The following is a 12,997-nucleotide window of genomic DNA, read 5'->3' as shown; positions in this document are numbered from 1 at the left end:
CCTGAGGTCCCTTTCTTGGAAGGGAGGATGGCCAGGACGGTCAAAACTGTGAGCCAGCTGCTTTGGTACGTTGTGAGCATGTCTGCAGCGCCCACTCTGAATTTTGCTGGACACAATGGTTTATACTGGAGAGAACCCTTCCGGGGAGGAGGAAGCAGCGAGGCGGGGCGGAGGCATTTCTCTTTGCTGAGTAATTGTTCCAGATCCCCTGTGAGCAGGCGCTTTGCTTGACAAGAGGGTGACTAATTGTGTCATTAGAGTGTATTCTGACCAGCCTGAGGAGAGCTGTTGTATTCATGCCAGGGAGCACCGAGGCCCTGTGGTTCTTGCTGACCTCACCTGTGGTGATGGCAGGTGGGGTTTGGACGTGTGCTGATGTGTTAGGTTTGCTCCCATATTTAGGATTCTCTTGGGAACAGGGGAGGTATAGGGGCTGTTCCCAGGCTGCCACTTGCTCTCAGTCAGCCCTACTCCTAGAGTTAACACAGTGGCCCCTTTTCACCCAGAGGCGGCTTCTGGACTGAAGTTTAAAATGTTCTGTAGGGAATTCCCTGGCGGTCCAGTGGTTAAGACTCCACGCTCCTACTGCAGGGGGCCCAGGTTCGATCCCTGGTCGGGGAACTAAAATCCGCATGCCACATGTCGCGGCCAAAAATAAATGAATGAATGAATAAATAAATAAATAAAATGTCCTTTAGTGGTGCTCAGTCATCTCGATCCTCTGGGTTACAGCACTCCTCAAAGAACTTTCTACAAGGCCTCTAGGCTCTCGGCAATATGATATCTATGTAATGGGTTTAGTGGTTCTTTAAAAAGCAGCCCTGAGGGCTTCCGTGGTGGCGCAGTGGTTGAGAGTCTGCCTGCCGATGCAGGGGACATGGGTTCGTGCCCCGGTCTGGGAGGATCCCACGTACCGCGGAGCGGCTGGGCCCGTGAGCCATGGCCACTACAGTGAGAGGCCCGCGTACCGCAAAAAAAAAAAAAAAAAAAAAAAAAAGCAGCCCTGGTTTGCCTCTGGCTGGGAGAAAGCAGTCCTGTGAGGGCGAGTGGGGGCTTCAAAGGACAAGGCACCTTACGGAGGCTAGTGTGGTGGACACAGCCTCGGAGCTGGTGTGCTGCCAGAGCAGATGACTGTGACAGTGTTGAGGCTTGTGCGTCCCTCCTTCTTCTCCACGGCCTGACGTGATCCACCCAACGGGAGAATTAAGTTTAAGTCCATTTCCTCCTTTGGAGGTCTCGCCCTTCCCTTTTGGGTTCAGGTCTCCAGCCCTCTCTGAGCTAGCAAGCCCCCGTCGACTCCAGCTGTGCACAAGGCCCTGGGCCAGGTGCTGGGGGACACAAATATCCACTGTTACCCACTCCCCCGCCTTCCCGGTGGTGGGGTTACCCTGAAAGGAGCCGCTAGAAGTTGTCTGGAAATGGACTTGGGCATTTGCGAGAGCAGGTCCCACCGCTTTCTTCTGATGATCACACTGCCCAATCCTGGAGAGCAGACCGGAAGGCCCACTGGGGAAAAATAACTCAAGTCAGGGTTTGGGAAAGCAGCAGGGACGCCCTCAGCCAGCCTCTCCCTAAGTGAGCAGCGGCAGAGGCTGTGGGAGTGGAGGGAGGGCAGCCCCGGCTGCTGAGAGCGGGAAGGCCCAGCCCCAGCCCCAGCCCCCGGAGAGTGGCACTTAACTCACCTCTCCCCTCCCCCCTGCATTTTCCATTCGAGCGGGAAGGCCCAGCCCCAGCCCCAGCCCCCGGAGAGTGGCACTTAACTCACCTCTCCCCTCCCCCCTGCATTTTCCATTCTAATCCAATCGCCTTCCTTCTTGGAGGCCTGGGAGGCCTGAGGCAGCTGCTGCCCACACTCACAAAGCTGATGATTGAGAAGGGTCCAGAGCCCAGGGAAGCAGCTGCGGCTGTGGGCCATGGGGAAGCGTCCCCTCGGTGCAGGAGAACCAAGTCGCATGAAGGGCCTCCCCGGGCTGGGAGGCTGAACTGGGAGTGAAGAAATGCAGGCAGAGCAGCCAGGGCAGGGAGGCCGAGCAGAGGGCAGAGTTGTATTGTGAAACCTGTAGTCATTTCTCTCTGAGGGATTAGTGTGGGAGCGGGCAGGGGAGGGGGTGGGCGTGCCCCACCCTCACAGAGAATTATGGAGAACAACGTCAAGAACAGGAGCTGGTCCCTTTTAAGCCCAGGAAACAGTGCTTTTTGGGTGCTGAGGTATAGGTTAGGATTTTAGGATTTGCAGGCCTCTTACCTAATGGAGATGTGGATTCTAGCAAGGCTGTATTGTAGGATACCAAACAGTGGTCATGGGCAAAGGGTCAAGTGTCCTTCAATAGTACCAGAGTCAGATAACTCTGTCTGTGCCAGGACTCAGACATCCTGGTGCTCGGGCCCTCAGTCTACTCAGAAACGGAGTAGGGACTTCCTATAAGGCAGCTGGCCAATGTCACAGGCAGGGAGACTGTTCGAGATTGAAGGAGACTAAAGAGACAGGAAAGACAGATGAAATGCCTGATCATTGATTGGATTCTGGATTTGGGGTGGGGGGTGTGGAGCGGGGGTGTGGGGAGCTATAAAGAATATTTGGGGGACTTCCCAGGTGGTCCAGTGGTTAAGACTTCGCCTTCCAATGCAGGGGGTGCAGGTTCCATCCCTGGTCGGGGAGCTAAGATCCCACATGCCTGGCGGCCAAAAAACCAAAACATAAAACAGGAGCAATATTGTAACAAACTTAATAAGACTTTAAAAAAAAAAAAAGAATATTTTGGAGATAACTGGATCATGTGTCAAATGAATGGTTTATTAGATCATTTTATTGTATCAATGCTCACTTTCTTGAGGGTGATGCCGGCATTGTGATCATGTAGAAAAATGTCCTTGTCCTTAGGAAGATGCATGCTGAAACGTTTAGGGGTAAACATGTCATGATTCAAATAGTCGCACACACAGATCATGGGTGTGTATGGAGAGAGAGTACAAAGATGGATGGAAAAATGTTAAGGATTGGTGAATCTAGGTGAAAGGGTATATGAGTGTCCATTGTATTATTCTGTCAACTTCTCTGTAGGTTTGGAATTTTCCAACATACAATGTCGGGAAAAAGGAGCCCAGTGCGGAATTTCTCGGGAAACGGCTTGGTTTTTCGGGCACTCTAGGGGTGCTGGTCTGATGGAGCTGCAGAGCCTCCTCTGTCTGTCCTTGCCATGCAGCTGGGCCCTGGTCCACCTTTTCTGAAGTTATCTTGCTGTTAGGTCCATCTTGTCACCAGCCTTGTCACCGCAGGCCTGCCCCCCGGGAGCTGCAGAGCCCCTAGCCCTCCCAGAATGATCAAGAAGCAGGTAAATCCCATCCCCCATCATCTGCCTGAGCTTCATTTATTTTTTTTTCTTTATTGTATTTTATTTTCATTTTTTCTTTTTCATGTCCTGACCTTCGTGATGTCAGCATGACTCCACTTTTCTGTTCTCTTAACAGAAGCCAGTTTAGTGGAGGCTAACAGATATCTGGCAGTTGTTCACAGCACTTTGAGTCCGCTCGGGCTGCTGTAACAAAGTACTGTACATTGACTGGTTGAAACAACAGACATTTATTTCTCCCAGTTCTGGAGGCTGAGAGTCCAAGATCAAGGTACTGGCAGATTCGGTTCCTGGTGAGAACCCACTTCCCAGCCAGCTGACAGCTGCCTTTTTGCTGTGTCCTCACACAGCACAGAGGACACTCTGGTGTCTTCTTCTTCTTACGAGGGCCCTAACCTCATCACGGGGGCCCCCACTGTCATGACCTCATTAAACCTAATTGCCTCCCCTAGGTCCTACCTCCAAGTACCATCACATTGGGGGTTCAGCATATGAATGCTGGAGGATACAAGCAGTCTGTATCAGATCTAGTGATTTTCTGGGGGGGTGGGAAACAGAAATAATCCAAATGTCCATTAATTAGGACGTTAGATTAGTAAGCAAATTGGTAGCAATAAGTAAGGAAAAAAGCTGAACACAAAACAGGAATAATGTCTTCCCAGTCATCACCATGATGTACATCAACTAAACAAGATGGCGCAGACGGTTGGAAGCAGAGTTCAAAGTTTAGACCTGCAAGAGGGTGTGTTTTGTAAAGTTCTTTAAGCTCATAATTTTTTTTTCATATGAGAAAGAAGTTGGGGCTTTCCTAATAGCTAAATTTCGTTCATTCTTTCAGAGATAGAGTCTTGTTTGCACATAGAAATTGTAGCTGTCAGAATTTTTCTACTTAGTGGGAAGACGTGAACTCCTAAAGAACATACCTTAAGAAGAAAGCTGTCTGCCTTCAGAGAGTTAGAAATAAAACACTGAGCGTGTTCACTTTTACACAGTTTCTTTTTGGTAGTCTTTTCCTTCCCAGACCATCGGCCCAAACCACAGTGTGGGAGGGGTGAGACCAACTTAGACCCTTGGTGGACGTTCTTTTTGAGAAATGCCAAGTCCCTGGTAGCCAGAGCATTTCTGGAACAACCTGAGTCTGAGCGCACTTGGTTTGCCCCTGTTAAGGACAGATAAATCGAAGAAGGGTCCAGAAACCTCCTCCTGTCAGGCCCTGATGCACAGACAGAGCTGTTGGCTGCCATTCTGATTGCCTGCTGCCTGATCAGAACCAAAAAAGGAAGCCTGGGATGCTAACAGCAATCATTCCTTCTCTCCTGCCAGGGAGGTGGGTGCATGGGTCACTTTCCCCTGGCCAAGGTGGCTAAAGAATAGCTAATGAGATTAAATAGCCTGAAGGAAACCCAGTGCAAGAATTCATGGAACTTGCTTATCTAATTTTTTTGCCTCAGAATAGCCTTAGGGCTTGGGGAAGTCACTTAACCTTATAGATTTCCCATCTACAAAATGAAGGGGGTGAACTAAAATGATGTCTGATACCTCTGTAACAATCTGGGATTGTCCGCTTTCTAGCCATCAGCTCTTGTTCCATGGCCTGGGTAGAGCGTGTGTCTGCGTGCGCATGCATGGTTTTTTTCTTTGTTTGTGTGTTTGTTTTGGCTGCATTGGGTCTTCATTGCTGCGCACAGGCTTTCTCTAGCTCTGGCGAGTGGGGGCTACTCTTTGTTTCGGTGCATGGGTTTATCATTGTGGTGGCTTCTCTTGTTTCGGAGCACGGCTCTAGGCTTGTGGGCTTCAGTAGTTGTGGCACACGGGCTCAGTAGTTGTGGCTCGTGGGCCCTAGACCGCAGGCTCGGTAGTTGTGGCACATGAGCTTAGTTGCTCCACGGCATGTAGGATCTTCCCGGACCAGGGATAGAACCTGTGTCCCCTGCACTGGCAGGCGGATTCGTAACCACTGCGCCGCCAGGGAAGTCCGTGCTCGTGTTTAATATTTCCAAGTTAGAAATCCTTGCAGACATTGCTAACCCTCTGGACAGTCTGGTTGAGACAATCCTGGGCTTGGTCTCAGCAAGGGCCTAATTCTGTGACCTTGGTATTAATACTCTTTCTCCCGGCCAGATTCTTCCTTGCTGAAGTCTCACAGTCTGAGATCAATCTCAAGACAAGAAAATACCTCTGGCCCAGTGGCCTCCTATGAAGATCTGTAAACCTACTCCAGGGTCAGACCATTCTTTGTCTTTATTCCTCATGATCTAAAGCTGGTTTCCCTTCCTCGGGTGGAGGCCTCCTCAAGAGATCTTAAATGCTGGCCCCCTACATTCTGTTATTGCCCTTGGAGTCAGTCATGGTCAAAATTCTTCAGCCTGGCTTTCCCCAACACAATGATTTCACTTCTTCTGACCCTCTCAGATCTGATTTGGTGAGTCCCTTAGTTTTCTTCCCTGTCCTTGACCTTCTCTATTAATCCCAAAATGTAGAGACTAGAATTCAATGTAATACTCACTGATTGAGGGTCTGGTAGATGCCTGATTGCTGCTTCAGGGTATTTTTTTTAATGAAGCTTTGGATGTCCTCTAAATCCGATTTATAGGAACAGTGCCAAAAACTGTTAATCTGATAGGATTGAATCTGGCAGGCTGATGTCTGAGCCAGACAGAGTGTGTTTGGGGCTTGTGAATGTGCCCTGATTGGGATCTGAGGTCGGAGTCTGGGATGGTCCCTTTGGTCTGGACGTTTGGATACAGCGCCCTACAGGCTGGCTCCTCATGCCCTGGGGCAGTGTGCAGCTCCGAAATCTCTCTCTCTTCCTCTCCCCACAGCCCTGCCCCTTGAGTCAGTGGCTTAGCAGGTACTCTCCTTTGCTCTTTGCTAGAAAAGCTCCTGCCCATAATATCAACTGGAGCACTTACATCAGGGCCTGGACCACCATCGCCATCTCCCAGAATACACTGGCGACGATCGGCCTCCTGGTCTGTGGTTGATGGTGCCCAAATGTATATGCCCAGCCCAGCACCGTCCCAGCTGCCTCCGGACACCTCCCCTCTGTTGTCTAATGAGCACCGCAGACAGTCATGTCTGATAAGCGTGCCTCATTTCTGTCCCCCTGGCATGCCCTGCACCTCCTCCCCAAGCCCAGTGATCTTCAGCCCATTGAGAGTCCAGCACCACTCCCACAGCTGCTCAGACCAAGCGCCCATGTGTCTTCCTGGTTTCTTCTTTTCCCTCTCCCGCCCACCTGCAGTCACTCCATCAGCCAGTCCTGTCACCTGTGTCTCCAGAAGGCCTCCTGCCTGCTGCCACGTCTGCCCATCTTTCTGGCCACTGCTCCAGTCCAGGGCTTATCCGGCTGTTCAGTAACCTCCCAAGCGGTGTCCCTGCCTCTAGTGTGTACCCCACCCAAGCCCCACCCCGCAACCAACATAGAAACCTCATCTCCTGTTCTCCTGCTTACAGCCCCCAGTGGCTTCCATCGCCCACAGAGTAAACTCCGGGCTCTTACCAGGGCCCCTGAGGCCCAGCAGGACCCTGCCCCTCTGCCGCTTCTCCCAGCTGCCCCGCCCCCTCCGCTTGCTCAGTGCACACACACACACACACACACACACACACACACACCAGGCCTGGCGCCGCCCCTCCCTTGCCTGGCAGACTCTCCCCAGCCTAGATCTTCACAGATTGCTCATCCTCCCCTTTCAAGTCTCTGTGTCCTTGGCCACCTTGGCGGATATAAATTCCCCCACAGTACATCGTCCCATCCGGCTGGCTTCCTTCTCAGCACTCAGTACGGGCTGAGATCATCTTTTATTTTAGCCTGCATTGTCTGCCGCAGTGGAATGTCAGCCCATGAGAACAGAGTCTTTGCGTGCCACGTTCATGGCCACGTCCCCAGCTCCTACAACAGGCCCGGCAGACAAGCGGCACTCAGAAAGAACTTGCTGAATGAATAAAAGCTGCAATGACAACAAAAAGGAAAGAAAACTCTGCTGGTTCCTGCCGAAAGGCAGGCGCTGCCTCCTGGTAGGACTGCCCTGGGCAGCAGGGGTCTTATTTCCCTTCACGCCGCAGCCTCTAGCCCAGGGCCCCAGGGCCTTGCGTGTCGCCTGCCTGCAGTGCACCCTAGAGCTGTGTATTATGCCCCAGCGAGGCAGACGGCTCTGCAAGGTAGTCACCCCCCCAGTGTGAGACGTGTTCAAACAGACTGGATAACTGGCAATTCATCAAAGGTTTTATCCACTGGAGTTTTGTACTGGGTAGAAGCCATGTTAGATCAGTGGCTTTCTAACATTTTTTAATGCCCCGATACCTTTTTCCCTCTTTAATCTTACACGGGAGGAAGCCCAGTGCACAGAGGAAAAGTGGAGCTGCTCTGGGCGAGGGTCTCCGCCCTTCTGCCCCTCCCCCTCCTCCTCGCAGTGGTCCCCGCAGCCCCTCCACTCGGCTCCAGGGCTCTGCCGACCGCGGGTAGAATAATAACATCAGCTCAAGACCGTCCAGGTCAGATCCTGTGATCTCAGAGGACCCCATCCAGACAGAGGAAGGAGAGGGGCTCAGGGGTGAACAGCCAAGGACAGATCCTGTGCCCGAGGCTGTGGTCCCAAGGATGACCCTACGTTCCAGCCCACCCCCGCACCCCATGGCACACATGGTGGGTGGGAGAGGACGGCACTTGCCAGTAAGCCCTTAGAGAGTGACCTCCCTGAGTCTGGAAGCAGGAGAGCTTTGAAAGCCAGGGGTTGTTTGGATTGAACGTGGCAACCGTCATTATGGGGCTTTGGCAGGAAGAGCGTCATGAAGTCTGCGTTTTAAGCTGTCCTCAGAGCAGATGACTGGAGGAGAGTGGAGTGGAGGACACCGTGCCTGTGAAGGCACTGAGTGATTGAGACAGGAGTGGGGAGAATGAGGGGGCGGATCCCAGACGGCTCTCAAAGGCAGGGAGAGTCTAGAAGTCAGAATAGAAAGGAAACAGCAGGAAATTCCCTGGCGGTCCAGTGGTTAGGCCTCCACACTTCCACTGCAGGGGGCTCGGGTTCAGTCCCAGGTCAGGGACCTAAGATCCCGCATGCCGTGTGGCATGGACAAAAGAAAATCAGCATTCCCAAGCCGTGATAAAGTGTCAAGATGCTGTGACTGCAGGGATAAAATGGACACGTTGAGGGGGCCAGTTTGGGACAAGAAGACTTCAGTTTCTTGTCACGGGGCACGTGCCTTGTCCAGCTGCACGTGTGGATTTAGAGAGCTGGCCTGAGCGGCCTCAGCCTGGAGCGACGGTGGCTGAGTTGTTTTGATGGTGCGGGCAGAGAGCGCAGCCTGGTCGTGACCTCTGCTGGCCCGTCCTCCCCACCCAGAGCCGGCACCCCGGGGACTGGCGCCGGCTCTGCTCTCTCTGCTCGTCCCACAGCCGACGCTCCCCTCTGAATGCGGAGGATGAACAGCCTGACTGCCTGATGGAATCCTTCTGGAAGGAGTGCCAGCCATGTCCCGCCCGCTCCCGCCTGAGTGGGAGCCTGGAAGCAGCCCTTGCGCCAGGAAACCCTCTCCGGAGAAGGAGGGGTCAGTTGGCCCGACCCAGGCTGCGGGGCGGCGCATAGGGGATGCTGCGGCCCCTGGAGAGCTTCCTGTTATCTCTGTCGTTGCCTCCTATGCAGGGAGGGAGGGACAGGCTGGCCTCCCCCTCTGCCTGCCTGGTGGAGCCATGGTCCTCCCTGTCTAAAACCAGTCCGGACTAACTGGGGGGCAGGGGCGTTGGTGCAGCCACAGCAGAAGGCAGCTCAGGTGGCTGGTCACAGGGTCCAACAGACCCTATTTGCAGGACTCCAGGGCAGACCCATCTCCTTAGGCAGACAGACAGACAGACAGACAGACAGCTGTCTCTCTGCCTCTATCTCCCCCCATCTCTGCTCTACTTCAGCCTGTGTATCGGGCCTGGATCAGCCAGGGCAGCCATAAATGGTGATGTGCTGCCTGTCAGCTATGCATGTGGCCCCTGGGGGCTCTGAGAAGCCTCCTTCCAAGCCCCTGTGTGCCCTACAGCCCCCTCCCATCCCCCCCGCCACCCACCCCTCTTGGCCTCTGGGGGACTCTGGTCTCGGGCTCCTGGCCTTGGCAAGGCTGTCAGGAGGCCCTCCCTCCACCTGCCTCCATTGGTGGAAAAGCTGAATTAGAAAAGTAGCCCATATGGCAGGCTATAGTCAATACTAATTTTAGTAGATATTGCCGTATCTTTTTAAAAAAATGAATTTAATTTGTATAGGAACAAAATATATCTTTCCCAATTATAAAAAAAAAAAAAAAAGAGAAGTAGCCCAGAACGTGTGAAGTTAGAACTAGTCTCTAACCTGCTGAGACGCTGGTCACTGAGCAGACCGGGGCAGGGTCTCAGTCCCACGCCTGCTCTGGGAAGCAGCCAGGATGACACCAGCTGTCAGTCTCAGAGGGTGTCACCAACTTACAGTTTTCATTAAATTGATTTACTTTCATTTGCACTTGGGGTATTCGTCTGCTAGGGCTGCCATAACAAAGTACCACAGACTGGGTGGCTTAAACAACAGAAATGTATTTTCTCCAGAACTGTAAGGTCAAGGTGTCAGGGGTCTGGTCTCTCCTGAGGCCTCTCTCCTTGGTTGCACATGCTGCCTTCTTGCTGGGTCCTCACGTGGTTTTTCCTCTGTGTGCAAGCTTCCTGCCGTCTCTCCGTGTGTCCACATTTCCTCTTATAAGGACACCAGTCAGACTGGATTAGGACCTACCCGAATAACCTGACTGAACTTACCTCTTTGTAGACCCTCTCTCCAGATACAGTCATAGTCTGGGGTACTGAGGGTTCAGACCTCAACATATGAATTTGGGGAAGGACACAATGCAGCCCTTAAGGCATGGGTACCATGCAACAGTCTCAGGACCAAGGGCATGGGCCAGAAATCAACAGTGGTGATGGCCTCTTGTGAGATCTGCAGTCAGCGCTCTGAGCAGCTGCTGGGTGCATCCTGCCTCCAGGCCTGGTCCTGGCCGAGCTGTGGGGCACGGCTGCCCCACCAGCCACAGGAGAGCAAGACCCAGCGTGGGACTCAGACCCTGAGAGCCCTGAGGGGTCGTCTTGGGCCTTCGAGACTCATTCAGCAAAGACAGAGATGAGGGCCCAATTCCTTTAGCCTCTCGGTTCAGGCCCTTACATCTCTCAGCTGTGCTTTGAACATCCCACTCACCTGTGCTTTGAACCGTCCTGCCTCCTGTCTTGCCAGTGCATCCCCACATACTGTTCCCAAATGCAGCTCTCATCCCGTTTCTCGGCACTTTGAAGCTTCTGGTGGCTCCTCAGGGCCTTGTCCTATATAAGCTCTCTAGTCCGGGCCCTGCATTCCTGGCCTCCTCCCCCCCACCCCCGCAGTCACACCAAACTCCAAGGAGTCACTGGAAAAGCCGGGATGTTCCAGGCCTGCCCAGCTCTTCTCGGACCCAGCTCAGGATCCTCGTCTCTTCCAAGGCTTCCCCTGCGCCCCTCAGGCTTAGCTGAGCTCCCCTCCTTAGGGCCCCCCACCATCGTGTTGCTTGAATGCATAAGGTATGTACCTGCCAAAGCAGAACTTAAAGATGGGATGTGTTGCGAGCAGGTACGCAGGCAGGTGAAATCTTTATCTTTTGGCCGCACTATGCAGCTTGCAGGATCTTAGTTCCCCGACCAGGGATGGAACCTGGGCCCCAGCAGTGAAAGCGCCAAGTCCTAACCACTGGACCACCAGGGAATTCCCAGTAAAGTCCTTACTGACTGCTCTTCCAGACAAAGGCTTCGACAGAGCAGTTCCAGCATTTTGCACACGGTCGGTCTCCCTTTATTCTTTTTTTTTTTTTTTTTTTTTTTTTTTTTTTTTTTTTTGCGCCGTACGCGGGCCTCTCACTGTTGTGGCCTCTCCCGTTGTGGAGCACAGGCTCCGGACGCACAGGCTCAGCAGCCATGGCTCACGGGCCCTGCCACTCTGCGGCATGTGGGATCCTCCCGGACCGGTGCACGAACCCATGTCCCCTGCATCGGCAGGTGGACTCTCAACCACTGCGCCACCAGGGAAGCCCCTCTCCCTTTATTCTTTTCCTTTGCTGCCGTGCACACAGCTCACCATCTTGAAGCAAAGAGCACTGGACTGAGGCTAAAGAGTCCCAACCTCCAGAAGGGTTTCCATCCTTGTCTCAGTCGCTGTTACACATTTTTTATAAAATAAGGGCAAAATGCAATAAAGAGTGATTTTTAAACTTTTTTTTTTTTTAAATAATGGAAGGCTTTCCATTATGATGATGTTGTCTAGAAGACCAGTAAGTAACCCAGATAAATGTGAGGCCTTGGGCACCACCCTGGAGCAGCACCCCCTACCCACCCCCTCTGCTGTGCAGCTGGTATTTGACAGAGGCAAGAGCCTCCTGGCAGAACGTGAGATGTTCTGGGCTTGCAGAGTGGGATGTGAGTGGACAGTGGCCGTGGTCAGGACTCTGGCTGTCGGTGACAGAAACTGGGTTCAGGTGAGCTTTCGCAGAACCAGGATTTGAGTCGCTCACATACAGGGGAGGCAGGGGTGGAACAGCCAGGGACTCCCCGCCCCGGTGACCCTGGGCAGCTCCCGAGCTCCCAGTTCTGGAACCAGAGGTCCCTTGTGCCCAAGCAGAAGTTGGGCCCCGGGTCACATCTGCCTGCCCTGCCCATCGTGGTGTGCAAGGTGGGGTGGGGTCTGATTGCCCATCTGGCAGTTCCCACCAGGACCACAGGCTTCAAAGGGCATCTTCTGAAAGAAGGGGGTTTCTGTGCAGACAGAAAACAGTAAATGGCCGATTCAGCAATGTTTTCTAAACTTCATTAAGTCTCAAATAAGAAATCTATTTGAATTGCATCCCTGTCTATAAAGTCACAGAAGTTTTATAAAACGGTATCTACATCAACCACACACACACCACTATTTATCTTTAATTTCATATTGGGATACAGGGTCGCCCCCGAAGTCTTAGTGTAGTTTTAAGTCTTAATAACTGAAGAAGTGTAAATGCTACAAACCTACAAAATACATCAGTTGAGTATTTACTTATTTAAATTCCTTATATACTTAGTTTCCTGACATTTGAATGTTGTGTTTTTCATTTTAAGTCTTTGTGAGTGCTGGAATCTGGACGGGCGAGCAGGTAGAGGGGTCCTCTCCTGTGGGCACCTCAGATACCTGGTCGACCTCCCTTGAGGTCATGTCCAGACTGTCACGTGTGCCTCCAATCCTCATAAGATCACAAGGCTGGACTCACAAAGGCAGTCCCTTTAGTCACTGACCATCCGCCCATGAATGGTTTTCCAAAGTCTGAAAATCAGCTAGAGCCACTAGACGGGGGTATTATATGATCTGGATAGGAAACATCAACATATTTGAAATGTAGATAACAACCTTTCAAATGTCATTTTTTGGTATGTTGGGAGCATTTATGCTTCTGAAGTTATTAAATCTTAAAAAATCACACTAAGATGTTGGCTGCACAATTTTTAAATACTAGTAGCAACCTCTAAGTTGCTTTCGTGACTCACCAACGGGTCATAACCAGTTTAAAAAGTACCACACTTCAGGGGCTTCCCTGGTGGCGCAGTGGTTGAGAGTCTGCCTGCCAATGCAGGCGACGCGGGTTCGTGC

At 52.3% G+C, this 12,997-nt stretch overlaps 1 protein-coding gene across 5 annotated transcripts in view; it reads left to right on the top strand.

The window, feature by feature from the left end:
- MXRA7 (matrix remodeling associated 7) overlaps nucleotides 1-12,997 on the top strand; it is a 39,898-nt gene that overhangs the window by 1,246 nt on the left and 25,655 nt on the right. The window lies entirely within an intron of this gene.

The sequence above is a fragment of the Mesoplodon bidens genome (genome assembly GCF_964165515.1).
Source record: "Mesoplodon bidens genome assembly, chromosome: 19".
Taxonomy (NCBI): Eukaryota; Metazoa; Chordata; class Mammalia; order Artiodactyla; family Ziphiidae; genus Mesoplodon; species Mesoplodon bidens.
Note: the sequence above shows the minus strand (reverse complement) of the source record. Positions and strands in the feature narration are given on the sequence as shown.